The sequence below is a fragment of the Heptranchias perlo genome, chromosome 20, assembly GCF_035084215.1.
Source record: "Heptranchias perlo isolate sHepPer1 chromosome 20, sHepPer1.hap1, whole genome shotgun sequence".
Classification (NCBI taxonomy): Eukaryota; Metazoa; Chordata; class Chondrichthyes; order Hexanchiformes; family Hexanchidae; genus Heptranchias; species Heptranchias perlo.
In genome coordinates, this window is record NC_090344.1 from 10,350,769 (window position 1) to 10,373,463 (window position 22,695).

Genomic DNA, 22,695 nt, shown 5'->3' on the forward strand with positions numbered 1-22,695 from the left:
CTCGGCGACATCAGGAGAGGGAAACTGATCCTCGCTCTCTCTTATTCCTGGGATGTGTTACTTTTGAACAAAAAGGTGAGTGTCTCTATACCTTTAAACTCGCTGTCTCACTGCACATGCATTGAAAGTGTATTGTAGGACGGTGTGAGTGTCTTTATACTTTTAAATTCTCTGTTTCACTGCAGAGCATTGACAGTATATTGTAGGATGTTGTGAATGGGACGAGGGTCAGTGAGGCGAAGTGCAGCCGATTGGGAGCAGCGCCCGTTTGCCGGGTGAGTATGCACGGTTGTCTTTCTCTCTCCCCTCTTTCTTTCTTTCTTTCTTTCTTTCATCGCCTTCTATCCTATCCTTTCTTTCACTCTCTTTTAATTCCTCTTAATTCGTTCTTTTTCTTTCTGCCTCCAACACCTTTGTCTGCATCCCGTCTTTGTTCTCTCATGTGTCTCTGCTGAAAGATCCATAATTCAGACCCGCCGCTTCTTCCAGATTTTTTTCCTTCCACAATCATGGTCCATTTCATTGAGACTTTACTGCGGCCTTACCGACTCTAACATTCACTTTCACATTCTTATGTCTTTAGGTTTGCTCGACATCGACCGCTGTTTCTTGGGTGCACATGTCCCGTTCGCACCAATGTTCATTTGTGCCTTGAAACATTTCCACCTGCGAGACTGCTCCAGAGACAAGAACGAAGAAAGCAGGGCTGGCAATCGGAAGGACAGCGCATAATTTTCCGTGAAATTTCCATGGGGTATCTTGTGACACGGGGGATGTTAACTGAAGAACTGGGTTTTGTTTCCATGGTCGTTGGCGCTTTTCCCCGAGCAGTTGATATGCGGGAGAGACGGGCGGCGCGACATAGCTGCGAATGACGGCTGAAAGGTGCACTTTAGCAATCTGGGCGGTGCAGGAAAGTCGGAAATGTTCCGCTTGATCTTAATCGGTCTGTGGAAATGTCCGATTGAAAAGGAATGAGGAGAAATGAAAAGAGCGGCAATGGTGAAAAGGTGTCGATTACAGGAGGTTGACCGTGAGCGAAAGGGGATTTTGTTCGGAAACGGCAGACTTTAAGCGCGTGGGGAAAATGAAGTGCGAGCTGCGTCCTTGGGTCAAACTGGGTGTTTTCAGGAAAACTGTCATTGTGAAATCATAAAAATGAAAATACTGAAAACGCTGAGCAGGTCAGGCAGCACCTGTGGCGAAAGAACCAAAGGAAACGTTTCAGCTCTATGACCTTTATCATCAGATCTGAATGTCATTGTGAAATCATAAAAATGAAACCAGAAAATGCTGAACACACTCAGCAGGTCAGGCAGCGCCTGTGGAGAAAGAGCCAGAGGTAACGTTTCAGCTCTATGACATCTTTCAGCCGCAACGAATCGATTGCCATGTGGGACAGTGGCTTAGTTTTCGAAAATGTTAGATTTGATCTCTGAATTACAAGGTTTCGAATTCCACCGCTGTAAGAATTTGCTGGCGCTGTTCAGTTTGGTCTCTTCACCAAAAATCCTTCTTTTCTAAGAAGTGACTTTCCGCATTGCTGGCGAACATCTGTTTGCTCAAATCAGCAAAGTCAAATTAGCACCTAAACTGTTTCTTGCACGGAGGTGTTGGGACTGTAAGGTGTGATCTAGGTGAATTATCAATCAAAGTGCAGAATGGCCCCCTGGTAAACCGAGTATCTCTTATGGTCAGCATAAGATAAAAAATATGTACAATAATTATGAATTCCTTCTTTCCCTCACACTAGGATTTATTATCAGGGAATGGACATGAGCAGGTCGATTGACGTCACGCTCCGGTCGTTTTGCATCGCCTCCTACAAATAGAATAGAATCATAGAAATGTTACAGCACGGAAAGAGGCCATTCGGCACATTGAGTCCTTGCCGGCTCTCTGCAAGAGCAATCCAGCAAGACCCACTCCCCCGCCCTTTCCCTGTCGCCCTGTATTTTTTCCTTTCAAATACTTATCCAGTTCCCTTTTGAAGGCCATGATTGAATCTGCCTCCAAGACCCCCTCGGGCGGTGCATTCCACATCATAACCACTCGCTGTGTAAAAAAAGTTTTTCCTTCAACTTTGGTTCTTTTGTCAAAGACCTGAGATCTATGTGCTCTGGTCCTTGACCCTTCCGCCAACGGGATCAGTTTCTCTCTATCTACTCTATTCATGATTTTGAATACTTCTATGAAATCTCCTCGCAACCGTCTCTGTTCGAAGGAGAACAACCTCAGCTTCTCCAGTCTATCCATGTAACTAAAGACCCTCATCCCTGGAATCTTTCCAGTAAATCTCTTCTGTGGGAGATTACCATTACCATGGCATTACCATCGCCGAATCCCCCCGAGTAACATCCTGAGGATCACCATTGACCAGAAACTTAACTGGGCCAGCCACATAAATACTGTGGCTGCAAGAGCAGGTCAGAGGCTGGATGTTCTGCGGTGAGTGACTCACCTCGTGACTCTGCAAAGCTGTTCTCCGATCTGCAAGGCGCAAGTCAGGAGTGTGATGTAATACTTATGTGATGGTCATCGACCTGAAACTTTAACTCTGTTTCTATATCTAAAGATTCTGCCTGACCTGCTGAGGATATCCACATTTACTGTTTTTATTTCAGATTGGCAACATAACCAGTATTTTCATTTTGAATAAAAGGGATTTCGCAGGTTTCCTTATGTGACGAGGTGGCCGAGAGGTTAAGGCGATGGACTGCTAATCCATTGTGCTCTGCACGCGTGGGTTCGAATCCCACCCTCGTCGTTATTGTGTTTTAAGTCTTCTTTCCCTCATTCAGCAGGTCTGGTTAAAGTCCCATCCTTCTCGAAACGGCGGGCAGAGGTTTTTGCGTTGTTTGCTGAAATCAGCAAAAGTTCCTTCCACGAACGTGTTGAAATGAGAATGACCGCGAAGTGTCAAAGAGAAAAGCGGAGTCATTGCAAAAAGGAGCAAATCTTATGGTCAACGTAAGAAAAACTTATGTACCATAATGATGATTTATGTCCGGATCATTCCGTGCCTGTGTCTGTTTAAAAGGGATGTGCTGTAAGTCCCGGATCATTCCGTGTCTGTGTCAGTTTAAATGGGAATTGCTGTCAGTCTCGGATCATTCCGTGTCTGTGTCACCCGATTTTCTTGATACCTTTTTCCTTCTGAACTGAAATGACGATCCTCTCTCGAGAAGAAGGTTCACCGCCTGCTTCGGGCAACTGGTAGGAAAAATAACAAAAACTGATGAGACCAAGTTCATTCTGATGAGCTTCCATTCCAATCTCCGCACTCTATCCCCCATTCAGTCCCACCCCGCCTGGACATTATAATCTGCGATATTCATAAGGGAATAGAAAAGCGAATTTCACGGTTAAAATTCTCCTCAACTCCCCTCTAGTTCTTTTGCCAATTATTTTAAATCTATGACCTCTGGTTACTGACCCACTTGCCAGAGGAAGCAATTCCTACCTCCTTGATATTTCAAAACCCCTCGTTACTTTGAATACGTCCATTAGATTCACTCCTTAACCTTCTCTGCTGTAAGTGGAATAATTCCAGCTTCTCCAATCTCTCCACATAACTGAAGTTCCTCAACCCTGGTATTATCCAGGTCAACCTGCTCTGAATCCTCTTCAATGCCTTTTCATTCTAAAGTGTGGTGCCCAGAACCGTACAATATATTCCAGCTGAGCCTAACCAATGATTTGTAATGGTTTAGTATGACTTCCTTGTTTCTATATTCAATGTCCTATTTACAAAGCGAAGTACCCCATTCGCTTGCTTAGCCGCCTTATCAACTTGCCCTGTTTTGTGAATATGCACCCCAGGTCCCTCTGCTCTTGCAACCAGCCATAAATTGTTCTTCTTCCAAAAGTGCATCACTTCAAACTGATCTGCGTTAAATCTGTCACGTGACTTCCCGTTTCACTAGTCTGTGTATGTCCTCCTGAAATCTGCTACTATCTTCCTCACTATTTGCTCCGTTGCCAAGTTTTGAATCATCCGCAAACTTCGAAATCGTACTCCCTATTCCCACATCCAAGTCACTTATAAAAACAAGAAAAGCAATAGTCCCAATACCGACGCCTGGGGGATCACACTGCATATTTCTCTCCAGTCAGAAAAACATCCGTTCACCACTACTCTCTGCCTCCTTCCCTTTAGCCAATTATGTGCCCAGGTTATCACCTGCCCTTTAATCCCACGTTTCCGAATAAGTCTGTTATGTGTTAATTTCTAAAATGTGTCCTGAGAATAGCTGTAGCCCCGTAATTTTATTCTTAAGCAATGAGAATACAGATATTAAGACCGAGTGATAGATCGGGTTCATTTCCATTACCGGGAGGTGACCGGACCCGAGGAGGGGAATTTCCATCTGGGTTTATATTTTCCGAAAGCGGAGACGAAAAACAGCAAAGCTCATCCCGTCGAAATAAAGCAACTGGACTGAAGATCCGACAGCCTTGTCCCATCCCGGGTTTCCAGACCGTTCAAGGAAGCCTGATAAGTCCATCAGGGGAAATAGAGAGAAAGAAGAAACACAGACAGAGATAGAGAGATGCATGCAAAGAAAAATAGTATAAATCTCCAAATTCTGTGATTGAGCAGAATTTAAAGTACAGGTTAAAATAAATTCAGTCTCATGTCGTGAAATCTTTTAGGTGAACAATGGGCTGGATTATCCTTTATGCTCTGAGGGAGTAAACACTGCCTGGTAACTACAGCTCTTATTTATTTGAGCATTTCATAGTGGCGATGTGAGGTGGTTTCAAGCCCCCATTGAATTACACGGCTATGTTTGACCCACTCCTTACGTAACCCACAGGAACTGCACGGCAGTGGAGCAGACTGCGTAGGGTTATCACGGGAACTCTGCCAGACTGCATGTTCTGGACATGTACCCAACGCTACACGTGCAGCCTGCAGTTGTGTGTGCATTAGTATTTCAGTGTTAGTATCTTCGCCTGCCGGTGGGAAATCAGGGATTTGGTTCCAGTCCAATTCAGCATCCTTTACCTTTTGTATTCTGTACCCGTGAGATCGCCTGAGTTGGGATAAATTAATTTGCCGGCTTCAGTCAGTACAACTTCTAGAAAACTTGTCTTCATTTCGTCTCAGTGTGTTGCGTGGACAAACCCTCTGCATTCTGTCCTCTGGCGCTCAAACATTCTCTGCTGGAGATAAGTCAAAACCGCTGAAAAGCTGTGAGAAGCCAATTGGTGATTTTTGACCAAAAATGGGGACACAACGGGGCTGATCCGGCACTTGAACCAGTGAAACTCCCTGAGCGAGAATCAGACCCAAAGACCAACTGGCAACAGAGCCGTGCAGCCACTGTAAAATTTCGCTGCCTTGAAGCCGATCCACCATCCTTTCAGAACGCTCTGTCCCTCCAATCTCGCTTTCTTGTACGATGTACGATGTGGAGCAACATCAGGTTGTACACGAATTATTTCACATCGACAATATTAGCCTCTCTTTATCAAATTAGTTTTGAATGTACGACTTGTATTTTCAAGTAACAATTTACAGAACGAATTGCTCCGAAACGACATTGTCGTCTGTCTCGGCACCGTCATAGTTTACACTCCACCATAAGTATACTTCACTCAAATTGCTGCTTCCATTCACTATGAGGGCGAAGAGACATAAATGTGGGTACATTAGCTCCGAATTTATCAGCTGGGTTCCACCTTTACTTGTCCAACCGCCTCAATCTTTTAATTGTTTACCCTTCTCTGCTGGTTTTGCAGTTTAGATCAGCCTTCGCTGTTCAAGGAAGCCTCAGAATTACATTGGGGACAACACAGAGAGACAAGAGTCAGAGACAGGGGGAGATGGAGAGATGCACGAAAAGAAAATAAAGAGTATAAATGTCAGGTCTTGTAAACTAGCAGAATTTAAGTTACAGATTGGGAGAGATTCCTTCTCGGGTCTTGAAATCTTTCAAGAGAAGTTTGGCACCCAATCAAAAGCACCGGCCACGCTGAAATATCTGTCATGCTGAGCGAGAAATAAATGCGGTCAACTAACTCCAATTTTTCTATTTCAGCATTGAAGAGATCTTTAAACAGTGACGCTGCGAGCAGAATTCAAATCGAGGGAGAAAAACACCATTGGAATTTTGAGACCAACGCTTCAATCACTCGGCCATCCCAACAGCAAACGGCATGTTCGTTCAGAGATCATTTCAAATGGAAACAAGCAAGGCATCCTTTATGAGCATTGGTGGTTCAGGGGTAGAATTCTCGCCTGCCACGCGGGAGACCCGGGTTCGATTCCCGGCCAATGCAGCAAGTTTTTGCATTCTGGACCATGCGGAACTTCGGAACAGGAGTGGGTCATTTGGGCACCTCGAGCCTGATCCACAATTCAATGAGATCATGGCTGATCTGTGACGTAACTCCATATATGGGCCTTAGCCGCATATCTCTTAACACCTTTTGTGAACAAAATAATTTCAATCTCAGCTTTAAAATCAACAATTGAGCTCGCATCAACTGCCGTTTGCGAAAAAGATTTTCAAACTTCCACCTCCTTTTGCTGATAGAAGTATTTCCTAACTTCAATCCTGAAAGTCCTGACTCTAATGTTTCGGCCGTGTCCCCCCATCCTGGACTCCCCAACCAGCGGAAATGGTTTCTCTCCATCAACCCCATCAGTTCTCATTAATATCTTGAAAACTTCGATCAAATCAGCCCTTAATCTACTAAATTTCGGGGAATATAGCCCCAGTTTGAAGAATCTCTCCTCGTAATTTAACCCTTGGAGTCCAGGTATCATTCTAGTAAATCTACGCTGCACTCCATTCACGGCCAATGTATCCTTCCTAAGATGCGGTGCTAGAACTGAACACAGTACTCCAGGTGTGGTCTAACAAGAGGTTTGTATAGCTGTAGCATAATGTCTATCCCCTTGTCGTCTAGTCCTCTAGATATAAAGGCCAGCATTCCATTAGCCTTTTCGATTATTTTCTGTACCTGTCCATGATATTTAATCATCTATGTACATGGACCCTATGTCCTTTTGGAACTCCACAGTTTCGAGTTTTTCTCTATTTAGAACGTATTCTGATCGATCCTTTTTAGGTCCAAAGTGGATGACCTCACACTTGCGTCAATTCAAATCCATTTGCCACAGTTTTGCCCATTCATTTATTATATTACTGTCTCTCTGTAATTTTATGCCTCAATCTACTCTGCTTCCAATGCTGCCCATCTTGTTGTCATCAGCAAACTTGGATATGTGGCTCTCTATCCCGTCATCCAATATCAGTGAGAACGTCTGAATTGAGATAAATTCACAGTCAGCTTCAATCTCCTCATCATCTTGAAACATTTTATTTACTTCCCGTGTGTTGCGCCTTGGAAACTTCCGATCTCTGTCCTCTGGAGCTCAAACATCCTCTGGATGTAATTCAATTCTACCAACAGCAACACTGGAAAGATATCAGAAGCCAATTGGAGACTTTTCACTAAAAGCAGCGAGACAGCAGGGCTCGTCCGCGATTTGAACCCAGGATCTCTCGCATATCAATCAATAAAACCCCCGAAGCGAGAATCATATCCCGAGACCAACGAGCCGCTCTCACTGTGCAGCCAGTGTAAACGTTCACTGCCTCCGACAACTGCTCGGCCATCCTGTCAGACCTCTTCTGTCCATCCAATCTCGTTTTCTATTCCGGTGTGCAGCAATATCAAGTTGTACACTAACTATTTCCAGTCACCAATATTAGTCTCCCTTTACCAAATTGGTTTTGACTTACGACATGTATTATCAAGTGAGACGTTCCAGAATTAGTTGCTCTGAAACAACATTGCTTGAGAGGATACTGAGAGGTGGAGACGAACAGCGGGACCTTGGAGTGCATGTCCACAGATCACTGAAGGTAGCAGGACAGGTAGATAAGGTGGTTAAGAAGACATTCGGGATACTTTCCTTTATTAGCCTAGGCATAAGATATAATAGCAGGGAGGTTATGTTACAACTACATAAAACACTAGTAAGGCCACAGCTCGAGTACTGCATACAGTTCTGGTCACCACATTACAGGAAAGATGTGATTGCTCCAGAGAGGGTACAGAGGAGATTTACGACGACGTTGCCAGGAGTTGAGAATTTTAGCTATGATGAAAGATTGGATAGGCTGGGGTTGTTTTCTTTGGAACCAAGGACATTTAGACTCTTATTGTCCAAGTATCATGCGGCCTCCTTGTTCTTGCAACCAAAATGCTCCACTTAACCCTCATCTGCATTTAGATTCATTTGCTAATTATACACCCATTTTGCCAGTTTATTAATGTTTTCTTGTATTTGGTCGCAATCTTCATCAATATTATCTATACCCCACCCCACCCACCCACAGCCCCCCGCCCCGCTAATCTGGTGTCATCCGTAAATTTTAAAATTGTACTTCCGATTCCCGAGTCCAAATCGTTTATGTAAATTGTGAACAGTGTCCCAGAACCGACCCTTGTGGAACACCTCATTCCACCTTATACAGTCTGAGTAGCGACCCTTAACCCCTGCTATCTGTTATAGAGCAGTGATCAAGAGCAACTTCTTTACGTAGAGAGTTGTGAGACTGTGAAATTCACTTCCACGGTTAGTGTTTGGGGCACAAAGTACTGTAATGACAATTGGTCCTCATGTTTTTATCCAAGACAGGCCTCAGCCCAGTCATTTACTCCAAATGTTGATGCAATGGTTCAAGCTAAGAGGTGCCAGGTATCTGGAGCAGCAGTAGCAGTAAATTAAATCTAAGTGCAAGTAAGCACCAATATAGTTCATCTTCATCTAGTTCTAGTTTACAACTTTTGTTGAATGTGGCCCAGGCCAAGTGCCAGGATATCGGATCAGGCCCACCATAGAAAATGAGTTTCGCACCCCTGAGATAGACAATGTGAACCGGATTACCCTCATCCACTAATCCGGTAACTTCTTCAAAAAACTCAAGCAAATTTGTGTGACACGACCTTCTTTCCCGGAAGCCGTGTTGAGTATCTCGAATGGCTCCTTCTTTTTCCCCGTGATCATAAACAGCATCTCTTAGGATCCCTTCAAGCATCTTCCGTCGGATCGAGGTCACACTGATGGGCCTGTCATTCCCCGGCTCTGATTTGTCCCCGTTAATGAAAATGGGAACTACGTGAGCTACCTTCCAATCTCAGGGGACAATCCCTGACTCTATTGAGCTATTGATGATACAGGCAAGGGGCTCACAGAGCACCCGTCCCATCTCTTTAAACACCCGGGGGTGAATATCATCTGAACCTGGAGCACAAACCATTTTGAGATTTCATATTTTATCCAAGATCACATCCCTTTCTATTTTAAAATTTATGATGCGATTGTCGACAGCACATCCCACAGCTGGAATCTGAGCATCATCCACAGGAGTGTAGGCTGATGAGAAATAGTCATTTAACAGCTCTGCCATAGCCTGGGAATCAGCCCTGAACTGCCTTTCAGTGGCCCTAAACCATCTTTCATGGTCTTCTGACTCCTGCCGCAGCTGGAAAAGCTTTTACTATTATTACAATTGTGCACCAAATTCTTTTCAAAGATCTCTTAGCTTCTCTAATGGCTGCTTTTGTCTCCCTTGATTGTGGGTGATATTTGTCCCAATTCTCCTGTAAACTGAATTCATCCTGATCAAACCTGGGTTAAATGTAAGACAGTTCGGGGAGTCAGGAATCATTCACCGCTAGACCCACACTGAGAGGTAAAACCCCAGACGGTTCCTTAGTAAGGATTCCTCTGGTTCCTCGGCATATATTTGTCAAGATACCGAAATCGAGCTTTCTCACAGTCCACTCCTGGAGGCCCCACTCCCTGAGCCTGCAACCTTCAGCAGGGTCAGTGGTGGAGGTCCGCAGCGGGGGTGATCCCAGAGTAACTGTCGGGATCGCCCCCACCCCGTGAATGGTCAGGGTCGTGTATCTTTCATTATCCTGGTGTCTAACACAAAGACATCAATAAAACAGGGAATTCTGGAAACACACTGCAGGTCCTTCTTTGCCGACAGATCAAATGCCTGTTGTATAATTGTACCAGCAGTTAACAGGCTCCTATGAATTAACTCTTCTGCTATTTTATTGCACGCTTTAACCCACTGATTTTAAATGGGTTTATTTTCGCCTGCCTTAATTGGTGGACTCAGGACTGTCACACAAACAATTTAAATCTTCATAGAATAAATACCAGTTATTTTTAGACTGGAGACTTAAACCTGCCGTTTCACTTCCAGTCACGAATCGATCACAGTTTTACACCAATCTCTGATTTGACAGCACTTTTCCAGCATTCACCATTGTCCTTCTTGACTCCATTGGAAAGGACCCTTCTGTTCCGTGCCTAGGAGATCGGAACCATGAAAGAGAGCGGCTGGGACACATTTCTTACACGCAAGATAAACCCGCACGGCGACTTTACTGTCAGTGAAGAGAGATGAGAAAGACCAAAGTGCCGTTTGCCCCTCTCAGTGTGGCCCTGAAGGACTGTGTCCAGGCTGAAGTTCTGTTCTCACCGGACGATCCTCCCCCCAGATTGTCCTTTCTGGGATCCAGCCAGGTGATGCTAAACACTCAGGTGGGAAAGACCAAAATCAACAATAAAGTGTTTAAAACAAAGCTAATTTATTTAATAGATATCCAGAATATTAAACTCCAGCCCAGTTATAGGGGTTATTGACATCAGCAGAAACAAACCCCAACTGTCAGAATGAACATGGTTCAGTCCTGGATGGGATTAACAGCAGAATCCAACCCCTGCAGTCATATGTGAACTCGCTGGTGTCTCAGCACGTGTGATGACTGAGTGAATCCCTTCCCACACACAGAGCAGGTGAACAGTCTCTCCCCAGTGTGAGTGCGTTGGTGTTTCAGCAGATCATTTGTGCTTTTAAAGCCCTTCTCACAGTCAGAACATTTAAAAAGTCTCTCCCCAGTGTGAGTACGTTGGTGTGTCAGCAGATTCCTTTTGATTTTATATCTCTTCTCACAGTCAGAACATTTAAAAGGTTTCTCATCAGTGTGAACTCGCTGGTGTGTCAGCAGGTTGGATGACTGAGTGAATCTCTTCCCACACACAGAGCAGGAGAACGGCCTCTCCCCAGTGTGAACTCGCTGGTGCATCAGCAGGGTGGATGACTGAGTGAATCTCTTCTTACACACGGAACAGGAGAATGGCCTCTCCCCAGTGTGAACTCGCTGGTGTTTCAGCAGGTTGGATGACTGAGTGAATCTCTTCTTACACACGGAACAGGAGAATGGCCTCTCCCCAGTGTGAATTCGCTGGTGTCTCAGCAGGGTGGATGAACGAGTAAATCTCTTCTTACACACAGAGCAGATGAACGGCCTCTCCCCAGTGTCACTGTGCTGATGGCTCAGAAGTATATTGCTGCTTTTAAAGCTCTTCCCACAGTCAGAGCATGTAAAAGGTCTCTCATCAGAGTGAACTCGTTGGTGTGTCAGCAGGTGGGATGACTCAGTGAATCCCTTCTGACACACGGAGCAGGTGAACGGCCTCTCCCCAGTGTGACTGCGTCGATGAATTTCCAGCTGTGACGGGTAATTGAATCCCTTCCCACAGTCCCCACATTTCCACGGTTTCTCCGTGGTCCGGGTGTCCTTGTGTCTCTCCAGGTTGGACGATCAGTTGAAGCCTCGTCCACACACAGAACACGTGTACGGTGTCTCCCTGCTTTGAATGGTGCAATGTTTTTTCAGGCTTTGGAACTGGTTAAAGCTCTTTCCACAGTCAGTGCACTGGAACACTCTCACTCGGGTGTGTGTGTCTCGGTGCTTTTCCACTCACAATGATGTTTCAAATCTTTTCCCAAAAACAGAAAAGACAAACATTTCTCCTTCCACATTCAAAGGCCAATGATATTCAGGTCCTGATTAATCGAGTGACTCTGTCAGATCTTGACGTGGTCTTTGGTTTGAGTTTCCTGTCTGCAAATCCACCCCTTCAAATACCCTGTAAAAGGGATTTACAAAAGTTATCACTGTAAGTACAGGAAACAAATTGAGAACAGACAATTCTAGTTTCTATGGAACATTCTTTCCTCTCTTGTTCCTCAAAGCTATAAATCCCCATCCCACACACTCTCCCTCCTCCCTGTGCTGAAATCCAAACCCATCGCATCATCTTTCAGTGGTGCTAAACCATGAGTGAAAGGGTGAGAGAGTGAGCGTGAGAGAGTGAGCGTGAGAGAGTGAGCGTGAGAGAGTGAGCGTGAGAGAGTGAGCGTGAGTACAGCAGTGGGCTCGGTGTGGAGAATGAAGTGGGGCAGGTGGATCAAGTTTCAGTGGGGCAGCAGTGATCATAATCTCATTGGGTTTAGAACAGTTATGGAAAAGGACAAGGGACAGTCAAATGTGAAAATTCGTAACTGGAGGACGGCTAATTCCAGTGAGTTAAAAAGGGATCTTGTCCAGGTGGATTGGAATCAAAAATTGACAACAAAACAGTAATTGAACAATGGGAGGCCTTGAAGGAGGAGTTGGTTTGAGTACAGAGCAGAAAGATTCCAACGAGGAGGAAAGGAACGGCCTCCAAAGCTCGAGATCCTTGGATGACTCAAGGTGCAGAGATCATTATTATTCACTCATTTACAGACGCTCCCTGACCGATCAACATTTCTCCTTCATTTACAGACACTCCCTGACCGATCACTATTTCTCCTTCATTTTTAGACGCTCCCTGACCGATCACTATTTCTCCTTCATTTACAGACGCTCCTTGACCGATCACCATTTCTCATTCATTTACAGACGCTCCCTGACCCACCATCACTTCTCCTTCATTTATAGACATTCCCTGACGGATCAGCATTTTTTACTTCATTTACAGACTCTCCCTGACCGATCACCATTCCACCGTCATTTCCAGACGCTCCCTGACCGATCACCATTTCTCCTTTGTTTACAGACGCTCCCTGACCGATCACCATTTCTCCTATATTTACAGACGCTCCCTGACCGATCACCATTTCTCCTTTTGTTGAGAGTTGGTCCGGAGCGAAACGGGAGAAACCGGAAACCGGCGGGTAGTGAGGGGGGATAATGTTCACTGTTTTATATTCGGGTCTGGGGCCACACTCGGGGTTTGTGAAGCCTGAGCCTGGGCCTGAGCCCGGACCCGGGCCCCGGGGTTTATTGATCCTCTTGCTCCGATCCTCTCACCTGCACCGAACGCGCTCCTCCCGCAGCCTCCACTGACCGCGCATGCTCAGGACACACTGTCTGATCTTGAGTCATTGTTGCGCCTGCGCACTGTGCTCCACTGATTCAGATAGGGCAAAATCTGTACTGCGCTGCATGCTGGGTGGTACTGCCGCCATTGCTTATCTTAATCTCTGGTCGAAAAGCGAAAATATTTGAAGCAGGGAGAGCGCGTTTGGATCAAGGATAATGAAATAAACTGAAAGCCCAGCCCTTCGTGCCATTTAAACCGGCACAAACACACAGCATAGAAGCCCCCCCCCTCCCGCCCCCCCAACACTTTGGTGAACTCCAGAAAATATTTTATTCGGTAACTTGTATTAATTTCGTTTTATTAATTGTTGCAACTGACGGGTTCAATTAATGTTTATTTTCCAACTGCACCTCAGAACCGTCAGTTTCTCCATTAATCCCGCCATGGTGATTAACGAGATATCCGGACCAAAAGGAGCAGCAGGAATTTATCGGAATTTCCTGTAACGAGTGGGGTGCCACAGCGATCAGTGCTGGGGCCTCAACTTTTTACAGTATATAATAATGGCTTGGATGAAGGAACAGAGTGTCTTGTGGGCAAATTTGTTGATGATACAAAGATAGGTGGAAAAGCAAGTTGCGATAAGGACACAAAGTGACTGTAAAGAGATATTGACAGGTTAAGCGGATGAGCAAAAATTTGGTAGATGGAATATAACGTGGGAAAATATGAAGTGATGCACTTTGGGAGGAAAAATAAAAAAGCAAAATATTATTTGAATGGAGAAATATTACAAAATGCTGCGGTACAGAAGGATCTGGGTGTCCTCGTACATGAAACATAAAAAGTCAACATACAAGTGCAGCAGGTAATCCGGAAGGCAAACGGAATATTGGCCTTTATTTTGAGGAGGATGGAGTATAAAAGCAGGGAAGTCATGCTACAACTGTACAGGGTGCTGGTGAGACCACATCTGGTGTACTGCGTACAGTTCTGGTGACCTTATTTAAGGAAGGGCAGACGTGCATTGGAGGCAGTTCAGAGAAGGTTCACTCGGTTGATTCTGGGTATGGAAGGGCTGTCTTATGAGGAAAGATTGAAGAGGTTGGGTCTATAATCATTGGAGTTGAGAAGAATGAGAGGAGATCTTATTGAAACATACAAGATTCTGAGGGGACTCGACAGGGTAGATACTGAGAGGTTGTTACCCCTCATGGGGGAATCTAAAACTAGGAGGCATAGTCTCAGAATAAGTGGTCGCCCGTTTAAGACGGAAATAAGGAGGAATTTCTTCTCCCAGAGGGTTGTGAATCTTTGGAATTCTATACCCCAAAAAGCTGTGGAGGCTGAGTCATTGAATACATTCAAGGCTGAGTTCGACAAATTTTTGATTCGCAAGGGAGTCAAAGGATATGGGGAAAGGGCGGGTAAGTGGAGTTGAATTAAACATCAGGCTCGAGGGGCCGAATGGCCTACTCCTGCTCCTATCTCTTATGATCTTATGGGCTTGTGGTAAATTGACTGGAGGGATGAGAGAACAGTTGGTCCTCCAACTAATCGGAGTGTGTGAGGGGCGTGAGTTGCGGCACCGAATGGGCGGGTCTGAGCCCAGATGACCCCATTGTCTGAAGCATCATTTCAAAAAAATAATTTATCTTAAGCTCCAGGAGCAAACTCGACCTTTCTGTTGTGGCTTGAAACAGATGAAACCAGATGAGGTGGAGCAAACATTTCAACATTTGTTGGATAAACACATTAATTAAGAATAGCCAACATGGATAATTTGAGATATCTCGAGTCTACCGTTAAAGGGAATGTAGCGGAGGTTGTGTAGATGGATTGTGAAAAGACATTTGATAAGATGCCGGACAGGAGGCTTGTTGATAAAATTAACACTCACGGTATTAAAATGAATGGGGCAGTGTGGATAGGAAGTTCTGTAAAGGCCAGAAAACAGATAGTAGTGTTTAATGGATGTTCTTCAGACACGACAGAGGTAAACAGTGGTGTCCCCCAGGGTCAGTGTTGGGACCATTGCTCTTCTCAATACAGAGAATGATCTGAGCTTGGGTATGTGGGACACAAGGTGAAAATCTCTCTAAGACGCCAAAATTGGCAGCGTGGGGAACTGTGAAGAGGAGTCAGTGACTTCATTGTGACGTTCACAGGTTCGGAAACAGGCAGGTGAAGTTTAATGGAGAGAAATGTGACGTCATACATTTTGAGAGGAAGAAAAATGAGATGAAATGTACACTAAATGGTCAAAGTTTAAAGTTGAGGAGCAGAGAGACTTCGGGGTGAAAGATTCTAACTGATGCATTGTCTTATTAATTGACAATTCTGAGAGTCAGCAACTTTAATTCCTTATTAAGAAATATATGAGCAAATTCTCTTTCCTCTACCGCACCAGAGTAAAGATGCAAGTCCCCCGTGTACACGAGATGATCCCGCTGGATAGAACCTCAGGCATCCTGAGCTTGATTTCCGGTGTCTCCACTCCCGACTGCCCCTTACATCAGTATCCTTTCACTGTTATACCCTGTAGTGATCCATCTCTGGCACTGGAGCTGGAACTTCCCTAATCTGTGGTTTACAAGGACACATTGCTTGGTTCCCAGCAGTTACTTTTCTTAGTAACGTTCTCATGACCCCTAAACTACCATGTTTACTGTTAATTAGAATCAGCGACGCCCACATCCCGTGAACGAATAAAAAAAAAAAATTACGGCACAGAAAGAGGCCATTCGGCCCGTCGTGTCTGTTCCTGCCGAAAAAGAGCTATCCAGCTTAATCCCACTTTCCAGCTCTTGGTCTGTAACCTTGTATGTTATGGCAATTTGAATATATACCCACGTACTCTTTAAATGCGATGAAGGTGTCCGCCTCCACCACCCTTTCACGCAGTGTGTTCCAGACACCACAACCCTTGGGTGAAAGAATTTCTCCTCAGCTCCCCACTAATCCTTCTACCAATCACTTTAAATCTATACCACTGTTTATTAACCTCTCTGATCAGGCCCCTCATAATTTTGTACACGTTAATTAAATCTGCCTTTCGCCTCCTCAGTTCCAAAGAAAACAATTCCAGCCTATTCAATCTTTCCTCTTAGCTAAAATTCGACAGTCCAGGCAACATCCTTGTAAATATTTCTTGCTTCGTATAAAATGTCTGCTATTTGAAAGTTGTGACATTGATCAAAGTCTGCGTTAAGTTTTCTTGCCATTTGTGTCAAGATTTGGAAAAGTTCTGCTCCCTAACACTTTAAATGTTGCTGACCTTTAACTGTAGCTCACAGTGTCCGAACAGTCACTGTAATCATTGGCCTCCATATCCTTAACAACACTTGCTGATCACAGCATAGTTTCCTTCAAATTGAATCCCAGTGTGAAAAAATGCACAATTTCAAACACGTGCAAGATTGGAAGGAGAGTGCGACTGGGGATAATTGGCTTGGATCAGTGATCTCTTCAGCATTAAGACATTCATTATCTGAAAAAAGCACGGAGATGAGATTTTTGTCCATATTTATCAGTACAGAAAAGAAGCAGGGAGTTGAGATCCTTTTCACCTATACGTCACATTCTGTTGGGGGTTCAGGCTGTTTTATCTTTGTCTATTTCGCTTGCCCGTTTACTTGTGAATCCAGATACTGACTGCGTTTCAGGCTGTGTTTATCTTTGTGTGTCCATCAGTGCGTTGATGCACGGATGAATATTTGTGCTTGTGTTTATTTGTTACATTAAATAAACTAAAGGATCAGACAATTCTCGCTCTGACACTGAAGAACTAATTAAGCAAATTTCACAGCGAAGTGTTGTTTATTGTGATGCTGAAACTAAAAAAATCATAAGAGGTGAAAAAAGGGAAAACGAGAAAAACTTGTGAGGGAAATTAAGGACAAGTCTCAAGGTTTTTACACGTGTATGAAGAGAAAAAAGGGTGACTAAGAGTAATGTGGGCCCCTTAAAGACAAATGGCGGTGATATTGTAATTGAAAATCAGGAAATGGCAGACCAGCGAAATACTCGCAGAAAAGGATGAGGATAATATATCATAGACACGAGGAAAACTGAAAATAAATCAAGGCGATTCAGTGTAAGTAAAATAATGGTAATGAAGAAAATAATGAGACTAAAGATAGTCAAATCTCCAGGATCTGATGGTTACCACCCCAGGGGATTAAAAGGAGTAAGTGAGGAAATTTTACAAGCTTTGGTCATGATCTTTCATACTCTCATGATTCAGGAATTGTTCCATGGATTGAAAAAATGCCAATGTCATTCCACTATTTAGGAATGGGAGGAGAAATAAAGTAGGAAATTATAAACCTATTAGTCTGATGCCTGTTGTGGGGAAGTTACCCGTATCTGTTATTAGGGAAAGAATGACTGAGCACTTGGATAAATATGAATTGATCAGAGTGAGCCAGCATGGATTTGTAAAGGATAAGTCAAGTCTAACGAAACAAGCTGAACATTTTGAAGATGTAAATAACGTGGTAGATAATGCAGTGTCTATGGGTGTTATATGTACATTGACTTCAAGAGGCATTCGATAAGGTACCACATAAGAGAGTGTTAAAAACAATGAGAGCGCATGGAATTTAAAGCAACCTATTGACATGGGTGGCGAGTTGGTTAGGAAGTAGGAGACAGAGAGTAGGGATAATGGATCTGCGCTCAAATTGACAGGATGTGATTTGTGGAGTTCCCCAGGGATCTGTACCGGGGCATCAGCTTTTTACTCTCTGTATAAATGAGGCAAATGAAGAAATAGAGAGCCGTATATCCAAGTTTGTCGACGACACCAAGTTTGGTGCCACAGTGAGTAATGCAGATGGCAGCATAAAGTTGCAAAAGGAAAATGATAGATGAAGTGAGTTGGTAAAACTGTGGCAGATGGAGCTTACATAGAATTACATAGAATGTACATCACAGAAACAGGCAATTCGGCCCAACTAGACTATGCTGGTGTTTATGCTGCAGACGAACCTCCTCCAACCCCTCTTCATCTGACCCAATGAGCAAACCCGAGTATTCCCTTCTCCTCCATGTATTTATTTAATTTCCCCATAAATGCATCCATGCTATTCGTGGTAGCGAGTTGCACATTCTCATAGAGTCATAGAGTTATACAGCACGGATAGAGGCCCTTCGGCCCATCGTGTCCGCGCCGGCCATCAGCCCTGTCTACTCTAATCCCATATTCCAGCATTTGGTCCGTAGCCTTGTATGCTATGGCATTTCAAGTGCTCATCCAAATTGTAATGACTCTCTGCGTAAATATGGTTCTCTTCAATGTTATATTGCATTTATTAAACACTATCTTATATTATTGGCCCCAGGTTTTGGAGTCCCTACCCCCAAAGTACAAACACCTCATCTACATCTGACCTATCAAAATCTTGCATAATCTTAAAGTACTATATCAGGTCACCCTCAGCCTTCTCGTTTCTACAGATAAGACCCCCAGCGCGTTCAAACTTTCAATATGGGAAAGTGTGAGGTCATTCACTTTGGACCGAAGCAAGATCATTAAGAGCATTTTCTAAATGGAGAGAAGCAAGCAACTGTGGGGAAGCAGAGATATTTAGGGGTCCAAGTACAGCAATCACTAAATATCGGTGGACAGGTACAAAAGTAATTAAAAAGGCTAATAGAATGTGGGCCTTTATCTCAAGGGAGCTGGAATACAAAGGATGGAAGTTATATGCATGCTGAACAGCAGAAGCAACATGATATAGACAGAGCTAAACGATTCCACAAACAATGGAACAGATCCAAGCTCTGCAGTCCTGCCACATCCAGTCGTGAATGGTGGTGGACAATTAAACAACTAACGGGAGGAGGAGGCTCTGTAAACAATCCCATCCTCACTGATGGTGGAGTTCAGCACGGGAGTGCAAAAGACAAGGCTGAAGCGTTTGCAACCATCTTCAGCCAGAAGTGCCGAGTGGATGATCCATCTCGTCCTCCTCCGGATATCCCCACCATCATAGAAGCCAGTTTTCAGCCAATTCGATTCACTCCACGTGATATCAAGAAACGGCTGAGTGCACTGGATACAGCAAAGGCTGTGGGCCCCGACAACATCCCGGCTGTAGTGCTGAGGACTTGTGCTCCAGAACTAGCTGCGCCTCTAGCCAAGCTGTTCCAGTACAGCTACAACACTGGCATCCACCCGACAAATTGGAAAATTGCCCAGGTATGTCCTGTCCACAAAAAGCAGGACAAATCCAATCCGGCCAATTACCACCCCATCAGTCTACTCTCAATCATCAGCAAAGTGATGGAAGATGTCATCGACAGCGCTATCAAGCGGCACTTACTCACCAATAACCTGCTCACCGATGCTCAGTTTGGGTTCCGCCAGGACCACTCGGCTCCAGAGCACATTACAGCCTTGGTCCAAACATGGACAAAAGAGCTGAATTCCAGAGGTGAGGTGAGAGTGACTGTCTTTGACATCAAGCTAGCATTTGACCGAGTGTGGCATCAAGGAGCCCAAGTAAAATTGAAATAAATGGGAATTAGGGGGAAAACTCTCCAGTGGCTGGAGTCATACTTAGCACAAAGGAAGATGGTGGCGGTTGTTGGAGGCCAATAATCTCAGCCAAAGGATATTGCTGCAGGAGTTCCTCAGGGCAGTGTCCTGGGCTCAACCATCTTCAGCTGCTTCATCAATGACCTTCCCTCAATCATAAGGTCAGAAATGGGGATGTTCGCTGATGTTTGCACAGTGTTCAGTTCCATTCGCAACCCCTCAGATAATGAAGCAGTCAGTGCCTGCATGCAGCAAGACTTGAACAATATGCAGGCTTGGGCTGATAATGGCAAGTAACATTCGCGCCAGACAAGTGCCAGGCAATGACCATATCCAACAAGAGAGAGTCTAACGACCTCCCCTTGACATTCAACGGCATTACCATCGCCGAATCCAACACAATCAACATTCTGGGGATCACCATTGACCAGAAACTTAACTGGACCATCCACATAAATACTGTGGCTACAAGAGCAGGTCAGAGGCTGGGTATTCTGCGGCGAGTGAATGATCTCCTCACTCAGCAAAGCCATCTACAAGGCACAAGTCAGTTGTTTGATGGAATACTCTCCACTTGCCTGGATGAGTGCAGCTCCAACAACACTCAAGAAGCTCGACACCATCCAGGACAAAGCAGGCCGCTTGAGTGGCACCCTATCCACCACCCTAAACATTCACCCCCTTCACCACCGGCGCACTGTGGCTGCAGTGTGTACCATCCACAGGATGCACTGCAGCAACTCGCCAAGGCTTCTTCGACAGCACCTCCCAAACCCGCGACCTCTACCACCTAGCAGGACAAGGGCAGCAGGTACATGGGAACAACACCACCTGCACGTCCCCCTCCAAGTCACACATCATCGCGACTTGGAAATATATCGCCGTCCCTTCGTCGTCTCCAGGTCAAAATCCTGGAACTCCCTTCCTAACAGCACTGTGGGATAACCTTCACCACACCGACTGCAGCGATTCAAGAAGGCGGCTCACCACCACCTTCTCGAGGGCGATTAGGGATGGGCAATAAATGCTGGCCTTGCCAGCGACGCCCACATCCCATGAACGAATAAAAAAAATGTTACAGTTAAATAAACTCTGCTGAGACCACATTTAGAGTACTGCATTCAGTTCTGGACACCACGCCTGAGGGAGGATATATTGGCTTTGGCGGGGGTGCAGTGCAGATTCACCAGAATTGACCAGAATGATACCTGGGCTAAAATATTTAAATTATGCGAACAGGTTGCGTGGACAAAGTTTGTATTTCCTTGTGTATAGAAGATTAAGTGATGATGTAATCGAGTTGTTGAAGGTGATTAAATGAGCTAATGGTGTGTGTGTGAGCTGTGAAAGAGCTTGAAATCCCAATCCTCTCCACCACTGGGGACTGAGTCTTCCAACATACAGGGATTTTCACTCGTGCAAGTTTCATCCACATTTTCTGCTCTTCATTTCTCCGACCTGCTTGTTGCGCCTTTCCGTTCAATTCAGGATTTAGAGGAAAAACTCGATTCTGCCGTCAATCTTCGGGTCACATGGTGAGATTTCAACTAATTGAAATCGACTCTTATCACCCCCAATATCGTCACCCACACGTTTGACGAATGCAAAGCGGCTTCTATCGCGGTTTTGTTGCACAACTCGTTCAAAGATACTGTCGGTAATTGGAGGGTCTTTCAAGTCATGACACGAACATAACAGTTCGCACTGCCGTTTTCTGAAAGACGCTTCAGATTCATGGGGAATGATTTCGGTCTGGCGGTTCAATCCGTTCCCTCTTCACAAATCCGCCTTTGAACCCGGGACTTTTAGTAATAACCTGGATCAAACTGGTTTGTCCTGTATTTTACATTACTTTCTAAATATTACAGATAAGCAGAGCACTTGAGCTGTCCACTTCTCCATCAGAAAGTTCCGAGTCTCGGTTTTTCAATGAAATAACGCCCATCTCTTCAATCAACGAGAGCCCAGAGAGAGTTTCTTAGTTTCAGCTCCCACTTTCCCCAAATCCACAAAGTAGCATGTAAATAATTGTCTTTAAGTTAATAATAATAATATAACTAAAAGTTCTTATCGTGTGGGGTTTTGTTTCAGTTGCCACGGCTTTTAAAGTTCACTGCGGATGTTTAACGAATCGCCTCTTGGTTGGAGGCTTCTGTGTGGGAAAGATCACGAAGCGATAATTGAGAGACCGAGGATGAAGCTGTTTGATGGGAGCGCTGGTGACACAGACCGTGCGCGGCTCCAGTGGTGCAATCGGTCAGCGCGCGTTATTTCTACAATAATTATACGCTCGAGAAATGCCGAGGTTGTGCGTTCCCGAGCCATCGAAAGTACTTGAACCTTCTAAACATTTTGACTGGAGATTAAGGTACAACCGGTTCCATAACGGATCGACTTCTTCATGTCCCCATGTGGGAACTGAGGCACCTCTGGCCTCCCGTCTTGCAATTGCAGGGACAGGGGGCGATTGGCGACAGCTGAAATGGTAAAGCGGCCGGCACAACATCTTTAAATCTAAAGAACGAAAAACACAATTCTTCTTTGCGTTCGGCAGGTTTTCATCGGTTTGAAGTGTCGTGTACGGAAAATTCGGGAGGCAAACCTGCTGCCTGGTGTCACGGTGTAACGGGTGAAATTATTCAGCTTTCAATTGCTGATCGGCTGAAATGTCGAGAGGCATTTTCCAGCTCCCGTGTGGAACAAGTTTAGCTTTTGAGCCATTGGGTAAGGTGTTTTTTTTTAATTGCTGCTAACGAATGACAAGACATTTTGTACAAACAAGAAGAATTGTAAACTCACGAGTTCACTGTCCATGTTTCTTGCATCATGTTCAACAGAAACAAGGATTCTCCTCAACACGTTGCTGAAAATTGTTTAAAAGGGATACTCCCCCTAATTCGGCATCGACAGGGATAATTCAGAGTCCCACCATGTATCTATGTGATAGAAACAC

The 22,695-nt window shown here is 44.7% G+C and overlaps 2 non-coding genes across 2 annotated transcripts; both read left to right on the forward strand.

Moving 5' to 3' along the window:
* Positions 1-2,685: 2,685 nt before the first annotated feature.
* On the forward strand, positions 2,686-2,767 carry trnas-gcu (transfer RNA serine (anticodon GCU)). Its single transcript has one exon. It is a non-coding gene; the product is annotated as a tRNA-Ser (tRNA).
* Positions 2,768-6,217: 3,450 nt separating this feature from the next.
* On the forward strand, positions 6,218-6,288 carry trnag-gcc (transfer RNA glycine (anticodon GCC)). The gene has a single exon. It is a non-coding gene; the product is annotated as a tRNA-Gly (tRNA).
* The last annotated feature ends 16,407 nt before the right edge of the window (positions 6,289-22,695 follow it).